The sequence below is a fragment of the Molothrus ater genome, chromosome 4, assembly GCF_012460135.2.
Source record: "Molothrus ater isolate BHLD 08-10-18 breed brown headed cowbird chromosome 4, BPBGC_Mater_1.1, whole genome shotgun sequence".
Classification (NCBI taxonomy): Eukaryota; Metazoa; Chordata; class Aves; order Passeriformes; family Icteridae; genus Molothrus; species Molothrus ater.
Window position 1 is genome coordinate 43,435,105 of NC_050481.2, and position 19,017 is coordinate 43,454,121.

The following is a 19,017-nucleotide window of genomic DNA, read 5'->3' on the forward strand; positions in this document are numbered from 1 at the left end:
GCCCCAAACCAGCAGTGTGGCTCTGAAGCAGAGTGAACAATGTTAAAACTACCAAGCACATTGAATATCCATTAATTGCATATCCATTTTGAATCTCTTATGTGTACCACAGAGGCACTCTGCAGCGCTCTTATAAATTATTTTAACAATGGATCCACTGACAGAGTTGCAGCTTAAATGTTTGAATTTGAAGTTGTGACTTCATTAAGGATAAATTAAGTTATATTCCAACTATTTACCCCTTTGATATAATTTTTCAGACTCTGAATAAAAATTATCTTCCTGAACTAATGGTTGAATGGGTCAAAAAACCCAAACCAAACAACAGAAATGCAGCTCATGATATGGGTCAGCTGAGATGATGCCTTTTTTTGGTGCTGAAAGATGGTGAATCCAGGCAGAAGTTTTTAAAATCAGTTTCCCTATTTTTCCTTCCACTGTTTGCCTCTCAATCTAATTTGCTTTTTGCTGCCAAAAGCAGTGCTTCTATGTTTGTTTTAGATGCTGTTCCCAGGAAGAGCACTACCCCCTGAAACATTATTTTAGCATATGAACTTTACATGGCAAGATAGATTGTTACAAGGAGGACATCAGCTACTGTAATTTTTTCTGTAGTTCTGTGATATGGGATCAATGCAGCAATTATTCAGAGTCAGCACAATGCAGACTTGTGGCTCTATGTGCATACCTGTGTTGACTTAGGAGTGTATGAATCCCAGAACAATAAAGCAAGATTTAATATAGCTAATGAAATACCTAAAGAAATGGTCCTGCATTTGTCAGGTCACCTTGTGTCAATTCTTACAACTGTACACAAACAGATTTTCTTCTGAGTTTTTCTATTTTACTCCAAAACTTCATGTAAGATGAGTGACTTTTCTGGTTGATTACTTACAGCTTTATTTTTTTTAATCATGGCTGAGGACTTTCTGTAGCATAAAAATGTTTTGGATTTTATGTCAATAAGCTGACATTAAATTACCTATGATGTTAAATATGCATTTAGGATTAATTTTATTATTATTTTTATTTCTTTTGGCCTTTAACTGTGTTTTACCAGTTACCTCCACTGTGTAGTTAATTTCCTAAGAAAAGGGATAGTTCCAGAGTATTTTCTTATTAGGTGTAATATTACCCTACAAAAAAATCTTTTTCTCTGAGTGAAAAAATCTTTACAGTAACTGCAGTGAAATCCCATTATTTGTTGCCTGAGCAGAAAATCTATTTCTTTGCAGTGAATAGATACTTATAGTAATCGCCAACAGAAGAAAAACTACTTGGCTTTTAATGGCCACATGATGGAAGTGTTTCTTAATTTCTTATTGTGCATTTTAGTTACTGTCTAATGTTGCTGTACCTCAGAATAAATGTTTCTGTTACTAATGGAAACACTAACAAAAGTGGACTCAATTCCCCCATCTCAAGTAATCTATACCAGTCCCTTAAAATTATGCATTAAATTCCTTATCATGTGTCTTACACTTTGGAAGAAGTTTATACATCTTGCTCTAATTAACATTGATCTTGTTCCTGATGTACTGAGCTCTCTGTGGAGTTCACAGTCTCTTGAGCTCTGTCCAGAGAATAAGAGGTGGGCATATTCCAATTAAATATTTTATCAGACCCTTAACAGTCTATTTTCCCCTAAATCCCTTGCTACAAATGGGAGCATAGTGTTGACCTAAAGAAGATAGTATAGAAAATATGTACTGTGGAAGAAAATACCCTGTTTTATTTTTTTCCTGAGATACCATGACCTTTACAGATTTCCATTCTGTATAAAGGTCGTCCATATAAACAGTGGAAGTAACAAATATATGAGTACCATGCTATGAAGTAACACACCTGCACGTTAAAATAAAACCCTGTCTTTTTTTGAAGGGTGTGTGATTTATGTTTGTATGGTGTAGAAACAAACATGCAGAGAGTTAAATACAGGGAAAACAATGGATTGTCCTGATTCAGCTTGATGGGTTCTGATTTGGATTGATGAGAGGCAATATGTTAAGACAAGTTGGGTGTAAAAATGTTTGTCAAATGGGTTTCTGTTATTTACATTAAGTGTCAAAGTATTAGGTATGGGCCTTATTTTTCAATAAACATTTGCTGATTAATTGTACAAGACCAAAATTTATCTTCACTCACACAAGTATACTGCAGGTTATGCAGGACTAAAAGGAATACCACAGTGATCTGTGAATACTTATAACTGCAGGTAGATCACTAATGAGGGTTATGTCCATGGTCCCACTACAAATTCTCATTTTTGTGTGGAAAGTGAAGTCAGCACAATGGGCAACAGGTTGAGACAGGTCTCAAAAGTGCTGAGCCTTTTTAGTGAACTTTGTTGTAAATTGTTTGTAAACTGGACTCTGTAGCTCTGTGGAAGTGGCCAGAATTTTCAGGCAGTGAGTGGTTATAGGGGTCAGTTAGGTGCTAGGATGTGGATCATAATAGTCAGTATGCTCAACTGGATGATGTCTAAAATGGTAAATAATAGGAGGGAAACATTAATACAAGATGCATTACATACCTTTTTGAGCCTCCAGCTTGGAGATGAAGGGAGTTAATACATATTTTTCAGGGAAGGCCATTCTGCAGGATTTGTGCACCAAGTCCTGTTACAGAGCAGGTGATATGTGCATCCTTTCAATTATACATGGTTTTGGATTTTGCATTCATTCCTATCTTAGCCTTCATACATTCCTTACTCTGACAATTTTCAAAGCCAGCCTTCCAGAAACATCAGGGTTTAGTTTGTCTAAGAAGGGGGAGAACTTCTTTTTTAGTTATTTCAACCGAAGCTGTTCAGTTTTGCATGGGATTAAAAGAGGACTGCTCTTCCATTGAAGAGAACCCTTGGGCCATAAGTACAGATCTATAGATCTCTTGTATTGTAACCACAGCCATCTGACAATATCACCTAAAGTAGTTTAGCCTCTATTTCAAATCTAGTTAGGTTTTTGATCTAGAAACTTTTTCTGAGGTCCAGCACATCACTTTTCTGATACTTACAAAGAATTAAACATCTAGCCAAAATACATGTTGGCAAACCGGTCAAAGCACAGGAAGTGAAAATTAGAGCTCTACCTGTACAGTGTTTAAGGCTTGGAAATATATGGGAATGCAATAATAGACTCTGAGTAGCCAAGGTCTTAGGGCTGTAGGGTATACCTCATTTTAGGATTGCAGAAGCATTTGATGTGAAGCTGATATGAAGCTGCTCAGTGCTACATCTCCTAAGATGCTGCTGGACACGGTGTAACAAATGTGTAGGTGAGACATGCTGCTCTCAAGTGGTCCTGTGTAACCTGTTCCAGCTGACCCTGCTTAAGCTGGGAGGGTGGACTAAATACTCTCATGATATTCCTTCCAACCAAAATGGTTTTGTGGTCCTTCTGTCCTTCGAATTGCTTCTGAAGTCAATCTGTCAACATTTATTTTAATGTGGGATGAGTCTTCCTGTAGAGAGACATCCCTAAGAATTCCTGAAAATACAATAATAAATATCTAACTCTGAGGCAAATACCACATGAGAGAAGTACACTGGTTAAACTTATATGATTGGGGGACTGTGGTCTTTCAGATCTTAACACTCAGATTTCATTTTCTGTATGAAGGGGCCCTGCACTTTAGGCATATGTTGTTCAAAAGTCAGGATAAATTGGAGCTGCTATTATTTCTGCAGAGTGAAAACTATTTTGGTTGCTCTACTGTTTTGGTTGCTCTACAACTGTTTTGGTTGTACTCTTAACTCAGTGGTTTTGATTTTGAAATATTTTACTGGCTGCTACTTTGTAATATATACTGCAGCCCTTAGGTAACTAAAGGATAACCAAGAAAATTATTTATTAAACTGTAAAGTATTACTACTATGCAAACAACCAGCTGGTTTGAATAAGTGTATGACATTAGTTAGGAGCCAAACTTTCATTATATCTGTAATGATAGCAAAAAATCTGTTACAGATTTGTGGGTTAATGAAGTATGTGAATAATTCTATTACTAGGCTGCACCCCAGCAGACCACTCAGTTCTCACTAAAGGTAACATTACAGTGGTAATGACACAGAAGAGTAGACAAAAGAGAGGTTGACTCATGCCTTCAGTCTATTTCTGAATTATCCTTTGAATAATGCCCTACTTTTCTGTTAAAAATGACCAGATGTCTCTCTGGTGGAAATATTAAAGTCTATGCCACCTTTAGTTTCAGTATCCCTTCCACATTTGATGATCTTCGGTTATACGAGGACATAGAGACCTGTGTTCACTAGTGATAAAAGAGGTACCTATTGTCTTTGTGGAATGATAACTGAGATCAGAAACATGGTCTTCTGATAGGCTGTTAGGTCTCTTGGCTGTTCTAAACATAAGTTTCCAGGGATGTGATAAAAGTTGGTAAATCCAGGATTTCCCTTCTAAAGTTGTTACTGTATATGAGTATCTGTCTCTAAAACATTTTGTCTTTTAATCTATTTGAGCCTCAGGTAATTAGGAGTACCTTAATTTAAGCTTTAAAGGAGCAGAGGAATGTAAGGACAGCCTTAACTTGTATAAGCCTTTCTTCTCTTGTCCATCTTTCCACACTTTCTCATCCTACCTGATACACAAATGATGCAAAGTTCTGTTATGAACATTGATCCACCTGAATGATTTCTTGGCCCTGTTACAAAGGACAGTTTCTGAAAGATTAGGAAAGTGATCACTAGATGGATATGCATTAACTGATTAAAATATAGAGGCTTGTTGTGAGAAACTCCACCAGAACAGCTGTGAACTGTAGTCTACCTTCATGTGATAAAGCTCCAAGCAATCGTAAAGTTTTGCCAGTACTGAAAAATGAGAGTTGTGCATTTAGTGATTTTAGTATCTAGCTCTTTATAGGTGTTGATCACAGGTTGGGCTATAGCTCAGTTAAAGATAATAGAGGGGTCATTTTCTTTACTGTTTTTTTAAAATTATTTTTTCATTTCAGTGTTAGCATTTATTCTCTTTTCTATTCAATATGAAAAACTCAGAAAGTGTTGAAAAGAGATGAAACATAATAGAAGAGCTATCCCACTTGTGAAGGTATTCAGTTATCAGAAAAAATTTTGTAAGAGACAGAAGATTATAGCAAATGTTAAGAAATCGGGACAATAAAATATATTGCACTCAAAGACTGAATGGAAACCATGAAGCATTAACTGCTCATGTCTAGGAAAGGAAATGAACAGGACTAGAAGCAGAAAAGAAAGTGATAAGGCTAGCAATAGCAATGGACTGTCATAAAGGGTCTAAATATTTTGAGTTTGATCATCAGGTCCTTAAAGAGAATATATACCTTATATTCCAGAGGTGACTTTGAACTAAAGTCATACAGAAACATTTTCTAGCAAAGCAATATGCAGTATACTTTTCTACCTATACTTGCAACTGTAATTTTTAATTTTCTGATTTGGGGGTCTGGTTTTTAAATTAGATGACTGCACATTTTGGATACTATTTGTTAGAACTGAAAGGAAGCAGGAAAGCCTTACTGAAATGTCTTCAGCAAACAGCACACAGCAGGTGAGCATAATGTATCCATCCATCCATTCACCATTTCAGTACTGTGTCTAATGGTATTGTCTAGCTCTTCAAGCCTTTTGACAAGCAAACAATATATCAGCTTCTCAGCCTAGGCATTTTCAAAGAAAATTTTCTAACCCTATCAGCAATCTACATAGTGGAATTGTGACAGTTCACAGGGATCTCATGTTGAGGGAAGAGACTAGGATCTGACTCCATGTTTCAGAAGGCTTGATTTATTATTTTATTATATATATTACATTAAAACTATACTAAAAGAATAGAAGAAAAAGTTCTCATCAGAAGGCTAGCTAAGCTAAGAATAGAATAGGAAAGAATGATAACAAAGGCATCTCTCTTGGACTCTCTGTCCGAGCCAGCTGGGCTGTGATTGGCCATTAATTACAAACATCCAAGATGGGCCAATCAAAGATCCACCTGTTGCATTCCACAGCAGCAGATAACCATTGTTTACATTTTGTTCCTGAGGCCTCTCAGCTTCTCAGGAGGAAAAATCCTAAGGAAAGGATTTTTCATGAAAAGATGTCTGCGACACGGAATCATCTGCTTCATAAAATTTCTGCCATATTTTTGAGTCACCAAGAGTTACAGAAAAGAAATAGAAATGTGTTTTAGCTGTAATATTGCAAGCAGTTAAGGAAGACCCCTTCACATGTGTGTTTCTGAGGATAATAGCACCTGAAAAGTAAATTGTCCCCAAATTTGGGCTCAAGAAGTGACCAATTTTTGGTTTTATTTTCCAGAGCACTGAGACCAAATGTCTACTAAATCTAAAGAAAAATTACATGGTATCACTAGAAAAATTAAAGAACTACCACAAAGGTTGTTTGAGTTTAAATTGTGTATAGTTATTGATTTTTGAGAGTAGATGAGCCCTACAAGCACTAGTTAATGTCAATGATATTGCTAAGGAGAGCAATACATTAACTCAGTCATATGACCTGGAGATTTCACATGAGAAATGCAAACATTACAATAAAGCTCTGTATTTGTAAAACTTCTAGTCATTGTCTTAGTAACAGCATTTTAGATTAATTTTTAAATCTTTTTAACTTGTTTGTAACTTCTAACTCAAAGATAGTTATTTGGTGTTTAGCATGCAGGGATTTTAAGTGTGTGTAACCTCTTTTTGCAGCTTCTGTTCTTCTCCTAGGGAGACGGAATAGGACCTCTTTTCAATCCTAGTGGCAGGGAAATGTACATGGCCTTGTGTGTCACTGTAAATGAAGAGATTTTACACACTAAAAGTTTGCCCAGCTAGAGATGGGCAATTCTGTCCCTCAATTTCCTGTCCTTGTAAAAGAAATCACATCAGTCTGTTACAGAAAACAAGACTTCCTGTAGAGACCTTGCTCAAAGGCAGGATGAACTGTATTTGTGATAGGCATTTGTTCAATTTCCATATGAAAATAAACAGTGATGAAAATTCCATGTTCTCTTTCAATATATAATTTTCCTTACTACTGAAGATTTTTTCTTGTTATTGATGAAATCTCTGAGGAAAAGCATTCTGTATTCTGAATCACTGATCGTTCTCAACACTCAACTGTCCTACCACCATTTTATTTGCAACCCTCACTTGCTGTGAGCAGACTGGAAAGTGTGCTAATCATTGCTTGTAAGCTTTCAGCTGGGTAGTAGGAGGGTTATTTCACACTTTAAAATGAGGTTTCTCTTGTGTGTGTGTGTTTCAGCAGCTGGATGTTCATGATTCCTGATCACATTATGATTCCTTGTATCTCCCTTGCTTCCACAGAGTGTGGTATGGAATTTTGCCTCCATCGTTAGTACGCTGCACCTTTTTCTACGTGCCTTCTCCCAGTGTAATGTGTGGTTCAAATCCCAATTGATTCTCTCTGATGTCTTTGCTGCTGCTTTCAGCTTGTAGATTGAATGCATGAACTCTCCCACCCCGATCATTGAATATGTGCTGAGTAGTACCAAGAGAGGGAAAGACTCATGCAAAACCTTGCTTTGTGTGTTCCTTCATCTGAGAATGAACGAGTCATCTACAGGTGACTCGTTCTGAGCAACCCTATCATTCTATCTGTTTTACCTATTCTGTGGTATGAACACATTATGTTAAACAAGTGTCAAAAACCTGGATAAAGGCAAAATATCTTCCTCCTACTGCATCTGCCACTGCAACAAAACCTATAAATCTTTTGCAGAAAGAAATTAGATGAGTTAAACATATTTTGTTTTTCATGGTGCCCATCAGTCTTCTCCTTTTCGTGCTTACAGCTTATTTTTAGAATTTTTTGACATTATTTTCCCAACAATTAATATTTAGCTTGTCTATAATTCTCTTGCTCTTACCCACTTTTACTGCATTTTAAGGGTACCCCAGGTAATTTTTCTGCTCTTCTGTACCACTCTCTTCCCTTACTAATTCTCAAAAGCAAAACTGAGTTGGACTCTAACAGTAAGTCTTGTAGGCTGAATTTCATCAGCTTCAGTTGTGTAATCAACTGAGAATCACTAGCCAATTCCATACCTTCTGTGTTGTTTGCTTCTGTGGTTGTTGGCCACTACTGATGCTAGCTGACAGCAAGTTTGATTTTTATCAGATATTTGCTAGAAGTTAAAGCTCATATTTATAAATAAAATTTTCATATTTATTTTGGTTTTGTCTGTAAATTACATTTGCTTGTCACTGAGGAGCTTGTGAAATATTTTTCCTACTATCCTCTGTGTCTTATGCCTTTTGTGGATGATTTCATGCGATAGCTTGTGACATTTTTCTTACAGCAGAGAGCAAGTTTTGTCCTAGGGTTTGTATTTCTTCTCTAGTCTTCAGTCAGACTACAAAATGCTGAAAGGTTGTGTGGTGCAGGGATTCCTGATAAGGTATCAGTCTAGCAGGTGGAGAAGCTGGTAGTCTCACTAGAGGGCAGGGTAACTTGTCATTCACCCCTTCAGTGCAGTAGAGTCCCACTGGGTGTTACCTGGATACAATAAAAAAGAAAAATATCTCTAGCAGAAAATAGTGCTTTTTGTGTATATGCATAGAAAAAAAAATAACTGAGAGAAAGTGAAAAAAAGAAAATGAGCTCACTGAGATGAAGTCTTGGTTTAATTGCTCCCACTGAATCCATTTGTTTAGTTATTTAGAACTCTTCACCTATTAATGCTCCCCAGGTAATCATTCAGCAGTAACATTAACTCTTCAATGCTTGCCAATACTAGTAGTACTTACTATTTTCCAAGCCTGTACTGCTTCAGATAATTCTGAACAGGCTCATTAATACTCGTGAAACTGTGTAAGAAATCAAGACTGAGAAAATAATGCAAAAATGGCATCTGTTATGACCTCCTTCAAAAACTTTTAAACTGCATTGATTTCCTTCAGTGACTTTGAATTAGCTGAAAGTATGGAGCTTTCTTCATCCTAATTTGTGATTTGGAAATTTTAGCATGAAATTATGAATGTCATTTCCCCCAGTTTTCTTCTGGGGAAACTGGCCACTCATGTCTTGGATATATGTGATCTCTGCTAGGTAAAAAAATTGGCTGGAAGGCTGTGGGAAGAGAGAGGCTGTGGATGGAATTACATCCAAGTGGCAATTGGTTACTCACAGTGTTCCACAGGGCTCAGTGCTGGGGCCAGTCCTGGTTCATATCTTATTGATATTCTGGATGATGGGATTGAGTGCTCTATCAGTTAGTTAAATTTGCCCATGGAACTAAATGAGGTGGGAGGAGTGTTGATTTGTTGGAAGGTGGGAAGGCTCTGCAGAGGGATCTGGACAGGTGGGATCGATGGGTGGAGGCCAGAGGTATGAAGTAAAATAAGGTGAAATCTGGGTCCTGCACTTGGGTCACAACAACCCCTGGCAGTGCTACAGGCTGTGGGAAAAATGGCTGGAAAGCTGCCCAACAGGAAAAGACCTGGGGGTGCTGGTCCACCCCAGTGAACATGAGCCAGATGTGTCCATGGCATATGGCATGGCACCCTGGCCTGCGTCAGCATTGGTGTGGCCAGCAGGACCAGGGCAGGGATTGTCCCCTGTGCTCAGTACTGGTGAGGCCACACCTCGAATCCTGTGTTCAGTTTCGGGATCCTCACTACAAGAAAGACATTGAGGGGCTGGGGAAGGTTCTGGAAGCTGCTGTGAGGAGCAACTGAGGGAGAAAAGAAGGTTTGGGGGGAACTTATCACTCTCTACAACCACCTGAAAGAAGGTTTTAACGAGGTAGGGTGTCAGTCTCTTCTCTCAAGTAACAAGCAATATGATGAGAGGAAATGGCCTTAAGTTGGGTCAGAGGTTTAGGGTTTATATTAGAGAAAATTTCTTCCTAGGAAGAGCTGTTATACATTGCAAGAGGCTGTTCAGGGAACTGTTTTTGTTACCATTCCTGCAGGCATTCGAGCACTGTGTAAATGACACTTGGGGAAATGGACTAGTGAAGATGGCAGTGTTACATTAATGGTTTGACTCAATAATCTTAGAGGTCTTTTCCAACCTAACTGATGCTTCTACTTCTTCAATATGGATAAATGCTTTTGCTTTATAATTTTTATATATTAGAAAGTATGTATTTAATAAACACAACAGCCACTTCATCACTAAATAAGTACAGAAATATTTTCAACACCCAGCCATTCATAAAAATCTAGCCAGAAAAAGAAGTGCCTAGTAAAAGAAAAGTTTGATGTAATTTCAGCAGTATGAAATCGTAAGACATAATTTTTATTTATTATGTCAATATTGTAAATTTATGAACCCTGAAGTTGGATAGTTTTAGTGTTTGTAGTGTCTCCAGAATGCAAAATTTGTTAGTTATTTATTGTAGAAGCCAAGTGAGAAGAAAAAAGATAAAATTTGTTGTGAGTGCGACTGCTGGTGGTAGGGGCTTTTTATCTTGATATTGTGAAAGCTGTGCTGTTTGCAACACCTCCTAATTCTGAAGTATTTTTTACATTTCATCTGTCATCAAAGTGAATATATCCTTGACCTTTTCCAGTGCTTCAACATTTTCCCAAGAGAAGCAGTTTTGCTTTGAGGACCATCAAAAGATTCAGTGTTTGTTTGGCAAGACTTTCTAAATGCATACATGCCTAGAACTGAATATTCCTTCATATGAGACACTAAGGAGAGATTTAAGAGAAAAAGAGTTCATGGAAGTAATGTTTGCTTGCAGTAGAAGTGGCTGAAACAGTGACAGCTTTGTGTAGATATTTTTTAAACTACCCCTTCCTAGATCAGTAACAATTCTGCCATAGCGACCTGTCTCTTAATATGATGGTGGAGAAAACATTGCCAGGCACCTTTGCTTTTGCCACAAGAGCTGTGGAAACTAGTGCATATCTAATTTCCTGCCTGTGTTTGGGGGAAAGCAGGGAATGTTCTGTTCTCTGATACTGCCAAGCGCTAATATTCAGTCTTCCTCCTGGTGTTGAACTCGGCAGGCACGTGGCGCAGTGGGGACGGACAGCTGGCTACTCCTCTCTGTGGAGGACTAGGTTGTTGGAAGTGGGATACCAATTAAATGAATGTTTTTTATCTTGTAGTGGCAGCATTGCCTATGCTGCTCTGCCAAACCCACTAACACTCCTTTCTTCTCAAAGGTGTATAACCAAAGGGATGAGTATGTCTGCTTAAGATTTGTAACCAGGAATAAAGAAATGCTTACTGTGCAGTTTTTATCATGTAGATAAAGTAGAGACCATTTGGTCCTTAAAAATGAGTTACACTGCAAAGCAATGAGATTCTACACTGACTCTTTTTTATTGAATCATTGCAAGAGTGTTTTTTAAAATAAAGATGTTTCTGTCTCATTACTTAACTGGCCTCTCATTAAAATTTCTCACAAGCATCACAAAGGTAGCTCTAATGTGTGGCTTCAGTACTTGCAGAAGAACCAACTTGCCAAAATGTGATTTCAGTCACTGCAATGCAAAGTTTATAGCTGCTGCCTCCTGGTCTCTTTTGTCTGGAGCTCAGGGGTAGTATAAAATCTGGATGTGTCAACCTGCCAGATGGGACACGTTAATGTGTGAAACACTGCTATAAAAGAAATGGTGAGAACATGAGTAGTAAAGTTGAGATTGTGAAGAATTTAATGCTTGTTTTAATCTTTGTCAGGTTCAAGTTTATAATTGTATTCCACTGCCAGGCTGTAGTGCTGATTTTTTGTTTTGTTTGGTTTTTGGGGTTCTTGATTTCTTGCTTTGCTTTGGTATTTTTTTTTCCTCAGAAATTTGGGATAGACTGTTGTTGGGATTTGGTACGTTTTAAAAATAATATTAAGCATAACAAGATCCTTCCTCTCCCCTCTTCCTCACCCCAATCCCTTTTTCCCCTGGATTGTGTACTTGTCTGAAAAAGAGACAAATAAAGACATTGCTAAAAGAACTGTTGAAAGAGAAGCATGTAAATGATATAGTAATTAAATTTTAGTTAAATCTTGAGGGCAGGGACAAGTGTGAATTTTGTGTGTTTTCCTGTGTTTTTCAACATAGACACTCCACCACTGCACCAGTATAAATCCTGTAGAAAGGATTTAACAAATGAGGAACCAGAAATTATTATCACTTCATTTTCTCTTCAGTTCAATAAGGCTAAAATAAATAACATAACAAATGATGCCTTATTTATTTTGTCTCTGAATATGAATAAAACAAACAAATAAACAAGTTAATAATTATTTAATTTGTTCCAAACATTCAGTTGCACAAAAAAATATTGATAAATCACTCCTGCTTTGTTTTTGAACTTTGACTGATTTAATCTTGTTAAAAAGATCAGAAGGGGAAAAATAGCCTCAACCCAACTCCTCTCCTGGCTTGATTTGCTCACTCCCCATGGCCCATTGCCTGTAATGCTGCTGTTCAGGCTGTATTTTAAGCTTGGGCCTGTGGAGATGCCATTCAAACTTAGTGTTTACCACTAGTTACCACAGAGTGGTAACTCAGAACCCTTCTGAGTTTTCCTATGCTTGTCTCAATATCTCTCAGCATGAGTAAATTATAACTTTTAATGGTGAAACTAGAGTTCAGCTTGAAAGGTAAATCTGGCAATTTATATGAAAGCAGTCTTTGTGGGTTTTTTTTGATTGGCTTAGGGTATTTCACATGATCAAATAGGAAAATCTTTCTCAGTAGAAATAATTTGCAGAATTTTGCAGAAGCATGAGGTGTATTTTAGCTGAGATCTATTATCTAGCTGAAAAACGAGAACTGAACAGCTCTTTTGAATCTGGTCATCTGTTTGAACACAATCTTCTTTTATCATCTGCAGTAGTTCTCATAGGGATATTTAATTTATTTATGAAATTAAGTATTTTCCTTATCTTCTGATTTTCATATGGAAAATGTTTTACTGAAAACTGATTTTGCTGCTTATGGATGGATTGGTGAGGACTTTATGCTATGCTTATGATGGGAAACACTGAGAATATAAATCTGGAAAAAGCTAAAGCCTATCTATTTCTTCACTCTGACTTCAGACAGGGTCTGTTTTAGATTACATTAGGGTTCATGCTGCCATTCTCATTTCAGTTTGGTGGCTGAATGCTTTTAAATTTTTGTTGGCCTGAAAAGAAAGTCAAATGCTTCTTAATTTTGCTAAAGTTTATCTCAGGATTTCAGAGTTTAAATAAAAAGTAGACTTTCTAAAAACAACATACATATCTTTGATACTGTTATGCAATTAAGACACCTAAATAGCTAAATGGTTTTGGAGTGTGTAAGATATTATGCTCTTATGCTCCAGTTTCTGTTGTGGCATTATAGGAACAACGATATAGAAGCTTTTTTGTAAGCAGATATATAGTTATTTAGGTTAAAGTATGTTTCCAAACCAATACAGTCTCCTACTGGGATACATTAAATTTTATAAATTTTAAGAGGAGGTTTGAAGCAATATTTTACCCTTAAAACTGCCTGTTTTAGAAGATATGCTGACTCAGGTCTTAGAATAATGTTTTTCTCTGAAACTGTGCAGAGGTTATTTTGATCTGATTCTTAGACTTAGAGCTTTGTCTAATTTCAGATCACTTTGGGCTGGGCTCCTTGCAAGGGGATCATCAACAAACAGGCCAGACTGTGTCATCTTTCAAACAGTAGAGATGGCAGGGCATGTTCCTGAGGAACTCTCCATTTGTCATCCTGTGTTTCCTCTGATTTACTCCCATTAGCAGGAAACAAAGAAGGTAGAGAGCAACTCCCTCTTTTTTTCTTTATGTCAAAGTGTTTTCTTAACCTGGGAGTAATTCTCTGGACATTAGTCAGCTTAGTATAGATTCTGGCATGGCAAGGAGTCTATAATGTTTATAGATCATTTTGGCTGTATGTTATGGGTTATTTGTTATTTGTGTCTTAGCAAGCATAGCAGTTACTTTACACAAATATTTGAGTAGTGCTTTCTAGAGATGGAGGCTTCAAGATGAATTTGGTTTATTGACATAATTTTGCTTTGCTTCTATCATGGGCAGGCTTATTCAAGTACAAAAGTATGCTTTTATTTCATCAGGAACTGGTATTTGTTTCTGTACCAGAATATATTAAAATATTAAATGTAGCTCAGTAAATTGATGAAAACAAATAGTGCCTTTTATTTCCTGGTGATAAATAGTGATCTAAATTAGTATCACAATTAAAAATACATAATTATTGCAACAATTAAAATTGAGAGCAACAGATGGCTTATTACTTAAAATCCTGTTTCCCAAATCAGACTGTGAGTGTTAAAAGGCACTAATTGCCACACTTTAATGTTATTTGGCTGTAAAACCTGTTTAAAGTCACAATCATGATAACAGTATGTGGAGAGATAGTTATGAATTAAGAAGCAAAAGGAAAGATATGCATCTTTTTAAAATACACATGCAATTGCTTTCTGTAGCCTAAACAATGCACAGCACATAGAATTATATGGTCTGAAGAGGGACTGCTACTTCATGCCTTCTCCACTATTCCATAACCTCCACCAACTGTGTAATGCACTTCTAAAGGGCTGTCTAACAATCCAGTCCTGTGGGTGAGTGGACAGGTGGCACAAGTGTAACAGAGAAGTAGTTCTGCAGTGATGTGCTTGATCCAGCAGCCACTGATCACCTCTCTTCTGAGAGACAGAGACATCTGTATCTTGGCCGAGTATGGCTGGGATATGTAAGACCCCAATTTGCTTTCCTGCTCCACAATAAGGTCATGTGTCCTTGCAATGAAATGGTATTACTGGCTTTTAACTGTGGGTGTGTGTGTTTTAAGACTCTAATGGGAACTTCAGTTGTAGACTGATGACAAATCTTTATTTTCTATCAAATTTATATTGGATTTTTTCCCTAAACTGTAACAAATAACTGTATACATACTTGGCCACTTTTTAAATTTTGTCCATTTTTATGATTAAATGTCATTAAAACTTACGTTTTCCTCTCCAACTACTTTGTGCTCTAATAGTATTTTTACAGGAGCATAAAAATTATAAAACAAGAGTACTCACTCTCACGGCAGGAGTTAGGAGCCAGAGACAAAGCATAAAATGAAATGAAAATTGTATAAAATGTCTAAATATAAGAAGGATAAATCCTTTTTGTCACTATTTTGTGTTTTAAATGGAATTGTTTGGTTGTGAGATTACACAAACTGGACAAAAGTAACAATTTTTTTTTGCGTTCATAGCAACGGAAAAGAATATTGCAGAGTGCTTAGTAGGAAAAGAGACATTTAAAGTTCCTACAGGGAACACAAAAACTCTCTTTGCAGATAAACTCAGAATTAATTTCACACTGCCCCTTGTGTATAGCATCTCAGAGGACTGTGTATGAGAAATAAAAGGTAGAACGTAGTCATAAGACTTTTCTTTTCCCCCTCTCTGATTTTGGTGTCCAGCTGTTCTGCACTATGAAAAGTGAAAGAAATAGTGTTGAAATATGAGCTAGTTCTGGCCTAGGATTGCTTAGCCAGATCTGTCTACAAGGAATTGAATTTTCAGTAACCAAACTGTGGTTCAAACTGTGGTGCAAAACTTGCACATTTTGCTGCATCTTTTATCACACCAAGCAAGGTATTTCTCTGCTCACTCTCAGCTTTAGTTCTTAAAGCAGGGAATGTAAAGCCAGGCAACAGAGGGTACTGTTTAACCTTTTCTTCACTCTTGCTTGCTCAAGGCGTCTGAGAGTGCTGAGTGGAGCAGCTGGGGCTGGCCAAGAGAGAGTCAGGAGAGGTCTTGACTCAACATGTGCAAGATGCTGGGGAGCAGGCTGCTGCCTCAGCAAAGTGCCTCTTCTCCACACCAGGTCCAGGAGAGTCAAACTGCCTATCACTGCTGCCTCTGGGAGGAGGGAAAGGAGATCAGTGATCATTTCTCAGGGAGCTTTTAATCCTCTCTGCTGGCTGCTGTCATTCCCAGTCCTTCTCATCCCTCTGGGAGTGATGGCAAGCCTGGTCTTTTAACTTTTGTCTTTTCTTCCTCTTATAGTTTCATCCCCTTTTTCCTGGAGTAATATGTTTATGTGGCAAAAAAAGTCTCACTAGCTTTGGCTCAAATTTTCTTAAATTGTAATCCCAGGTTTTTGTTAGATTTGTAATGAATAGGAAGACATTTTTTCCTGCTTGTCTCACTTTCTATATTGTCTGAGAGAATACTGACTAACTGCCCTCTACTCTGAATCTGTGCAGAGTGTTTTATATTGCCTTATGGAAAATTGGGACTTGGATCTTGTCTAAGATCTTGTCTAAGTATTGAAATTATTTTCTTTTTAAAAATACCCGTACCAATAGGCAAACACTGGCTGTTCACTGAAGAAAACTGTGTCCAAAATGGAGTAAAACCATTCTAAGATTGGTGAGGCAGACTTTTTATTATCTATGTGTGTTTTCTACTCAACCTTATATTGCAAAACAATGTCAGCTGGAGTTTTATTGGTAGGGGAGATTCATACAGATGAAACCACAGACTGGTTTTTTTTGCAGGTTAAAAGCATATGGTGAGTTTAATTTAAATCCTATGGAAGTCCAGACACATAAGGAGCTTGGTTTGATTTAGAGGTTGTATTCTGTAGCCACTTTACAAAACTTGTACTCATTTTTCATGTTTAATGGCCATATGCCTCTACTTCATTTTGAGACTATGTGGTCTCCATCTGGTGGCTAATTGAACACCTGAAATATCTTGTTACTTTATAATTAATGATTCTTTGTAGACTAATCAATGCTGTATCTGGCTGATAGAACATGAGTTCAAAGAGAAAGGAGGATAGATTTTTGGTAAATTACTTGCTATTTATGCGACTCTTCCATGGGAGTGACATGACCACAGGAATGAACTCTTGCCGTTTAACTGAATTTTCAAGTCAAGAATGACATGGAGTCTGATAAAAGTAAAATAATGTACAAATGAAAAAAAGTGAAATGCATACTGAAAGGATATCCCGTGGAGTTGGAGAAGTGTTCTGATTACAGATGAAATAAATAAGTATATCCTTACACAGGCCAGGATATATAAACTGAAGAATGCTGGTAGGTTTGTATTGAAATGAAAATGTCTGTGGAATTTCAGTCAGTAAATGAAAATGAATATACCTATATCTGACTATGATTTTTTTGTTCTCAAGTTTCAACTCAGTTTGACAATAAAACAGGAGTTAAATTTATTACCCCTCTTTATAATGTGTTTAGGAGTGAATGATCTATACTACTACTACAGCTTACACCAAAAACCTGAGTAATTGTTCATTTAAATGTATATCTTACAAGAAAGCAGTGGGGAAACTAGGTTTCTTCTGCTGTGTTTTCTTTGAGCTGTTGAGTTCTGTACATATATCTTCAGATCAGTCAAAATCAGAAGCAAAAATTCTACATATAAATAATCCTCAGTTGAATGGTGACAGAGTGAAAGTTACAAATTTCCTCTAAATTTTTAGTTAAAGGGTTTGTATTTTTGAAATAATGTAATTTTTTTCTCATGGCTATTCAGTATTTTCTGAGAGGTCAGTTGTTATGTCCTCCAAGCATATCCAGCAAAGGGAACAAATAAAGAAATTCAGTATTAGATAAGTTAAATGTTTATCAGCTGATTCAGTAATGTAAAATAGTAGCCAAATATAACATAGACATTTATTAAAGTGTAAAATATTAAATAAGTATAAAATAGATGTTCATTTTACAGCCTGCAGGAGGTACTTGCAGCATTCATGTGCCAGCCACCACCATGTTACATTTGTCTGTCTGACCTTGATTATGAGGAATATGCAAACCATGACAAAAAAGTTCTTGTCAGCATTTGTTAGCACAGCTGTCTCAGCAGCAGAAGAAAGAAAAGTAAAACTGGAATCAGCATAGAGGAGGCCACAATCATCAACTACGGTAACTCTTTCCTGGAAATGCTCTGAATGATTTATTTTACAGAGCAACTGGTATCTTTATCAGGAGTTTTCTGTAGCCAGGGTATTTTTTTCCACTAACAAGTGGGAGCAAGGCTTTATTTTACAGGTGTAGTTTGTTGTGCAGTGCTGTGCTGTTACTGCCTGTGTTATGGTTTAACATTCCCCATTTGGCCAGGGAATGGAGAATGCCTGACCAGTTTCCAGTGGCCTAAGACTACAGCCTGTTTTAGGATGCTGTTCTCAGTGAGATGGCAAGCTCTCTGAGCATGGCTCCTGGAGGTTTTTGGCTTTTTTGGGTTGGGGGCAAGAGGCAGTGCCTGAGAAAATAGTCAACATGAGAATTAGAGATTTTGCTTGTCTCTACAACAAATGTTTTTTCATTTAAAATAAAAAATTATTTTTTGAGCAGATTGAAAGCATGTGAGAGTGACCATAATAACATGATTACATCACTCACCTGGCTGACAAACCATCAAAAGAACTTGAATACAGTTAATTTTGGATCTCTCCTTCCTGTAGTTCTGTAGAATAGTTAATGCTTTCTGAATGCCAACAGAAATTGTTCCTGCTGAGAGTGAAATTGGTGGCAAATGCAGAATACATGATGTATTTTATTTCTTTTTTCCTTTTTTGCTGATGTGCAGCAATAAAGTCGGTTTTATCTGATGCAGTTTTGTGACTGTGTGCAATGAAGGCACTAGTGGAGAAACAGAAGTGATAATGATGCCTTAGGAATTGCTTTATTTACCCTTTTTGTGAAGATGTATTTCATAACTACATTCCTAAATATTAAAAGATTAATTTTTAAATGCTAAGGAAATATGCACCGGTAAAGTACATAAAACCACTGCAAATCAACTATGCTTAATATAAATTACATTTGTCATGGAAAAAGTGTCAATTTATGCTGCTCCCCCAATGCCCAAATGGACCCAAGAATTATGAAAGCAAAATTGCCTTTTGAAAGTAGTGTAATTAGGTGACACTTTCACTTTTTTGGAACTTTTTTTGTCCTGTTTGAATGCCCTCATATGAACCAGGTTTGACAAGGTTTTCAGCATTTTCTGAGGATGTGATACACATACATACTCTCAAAATGTTCACTGAACTGACC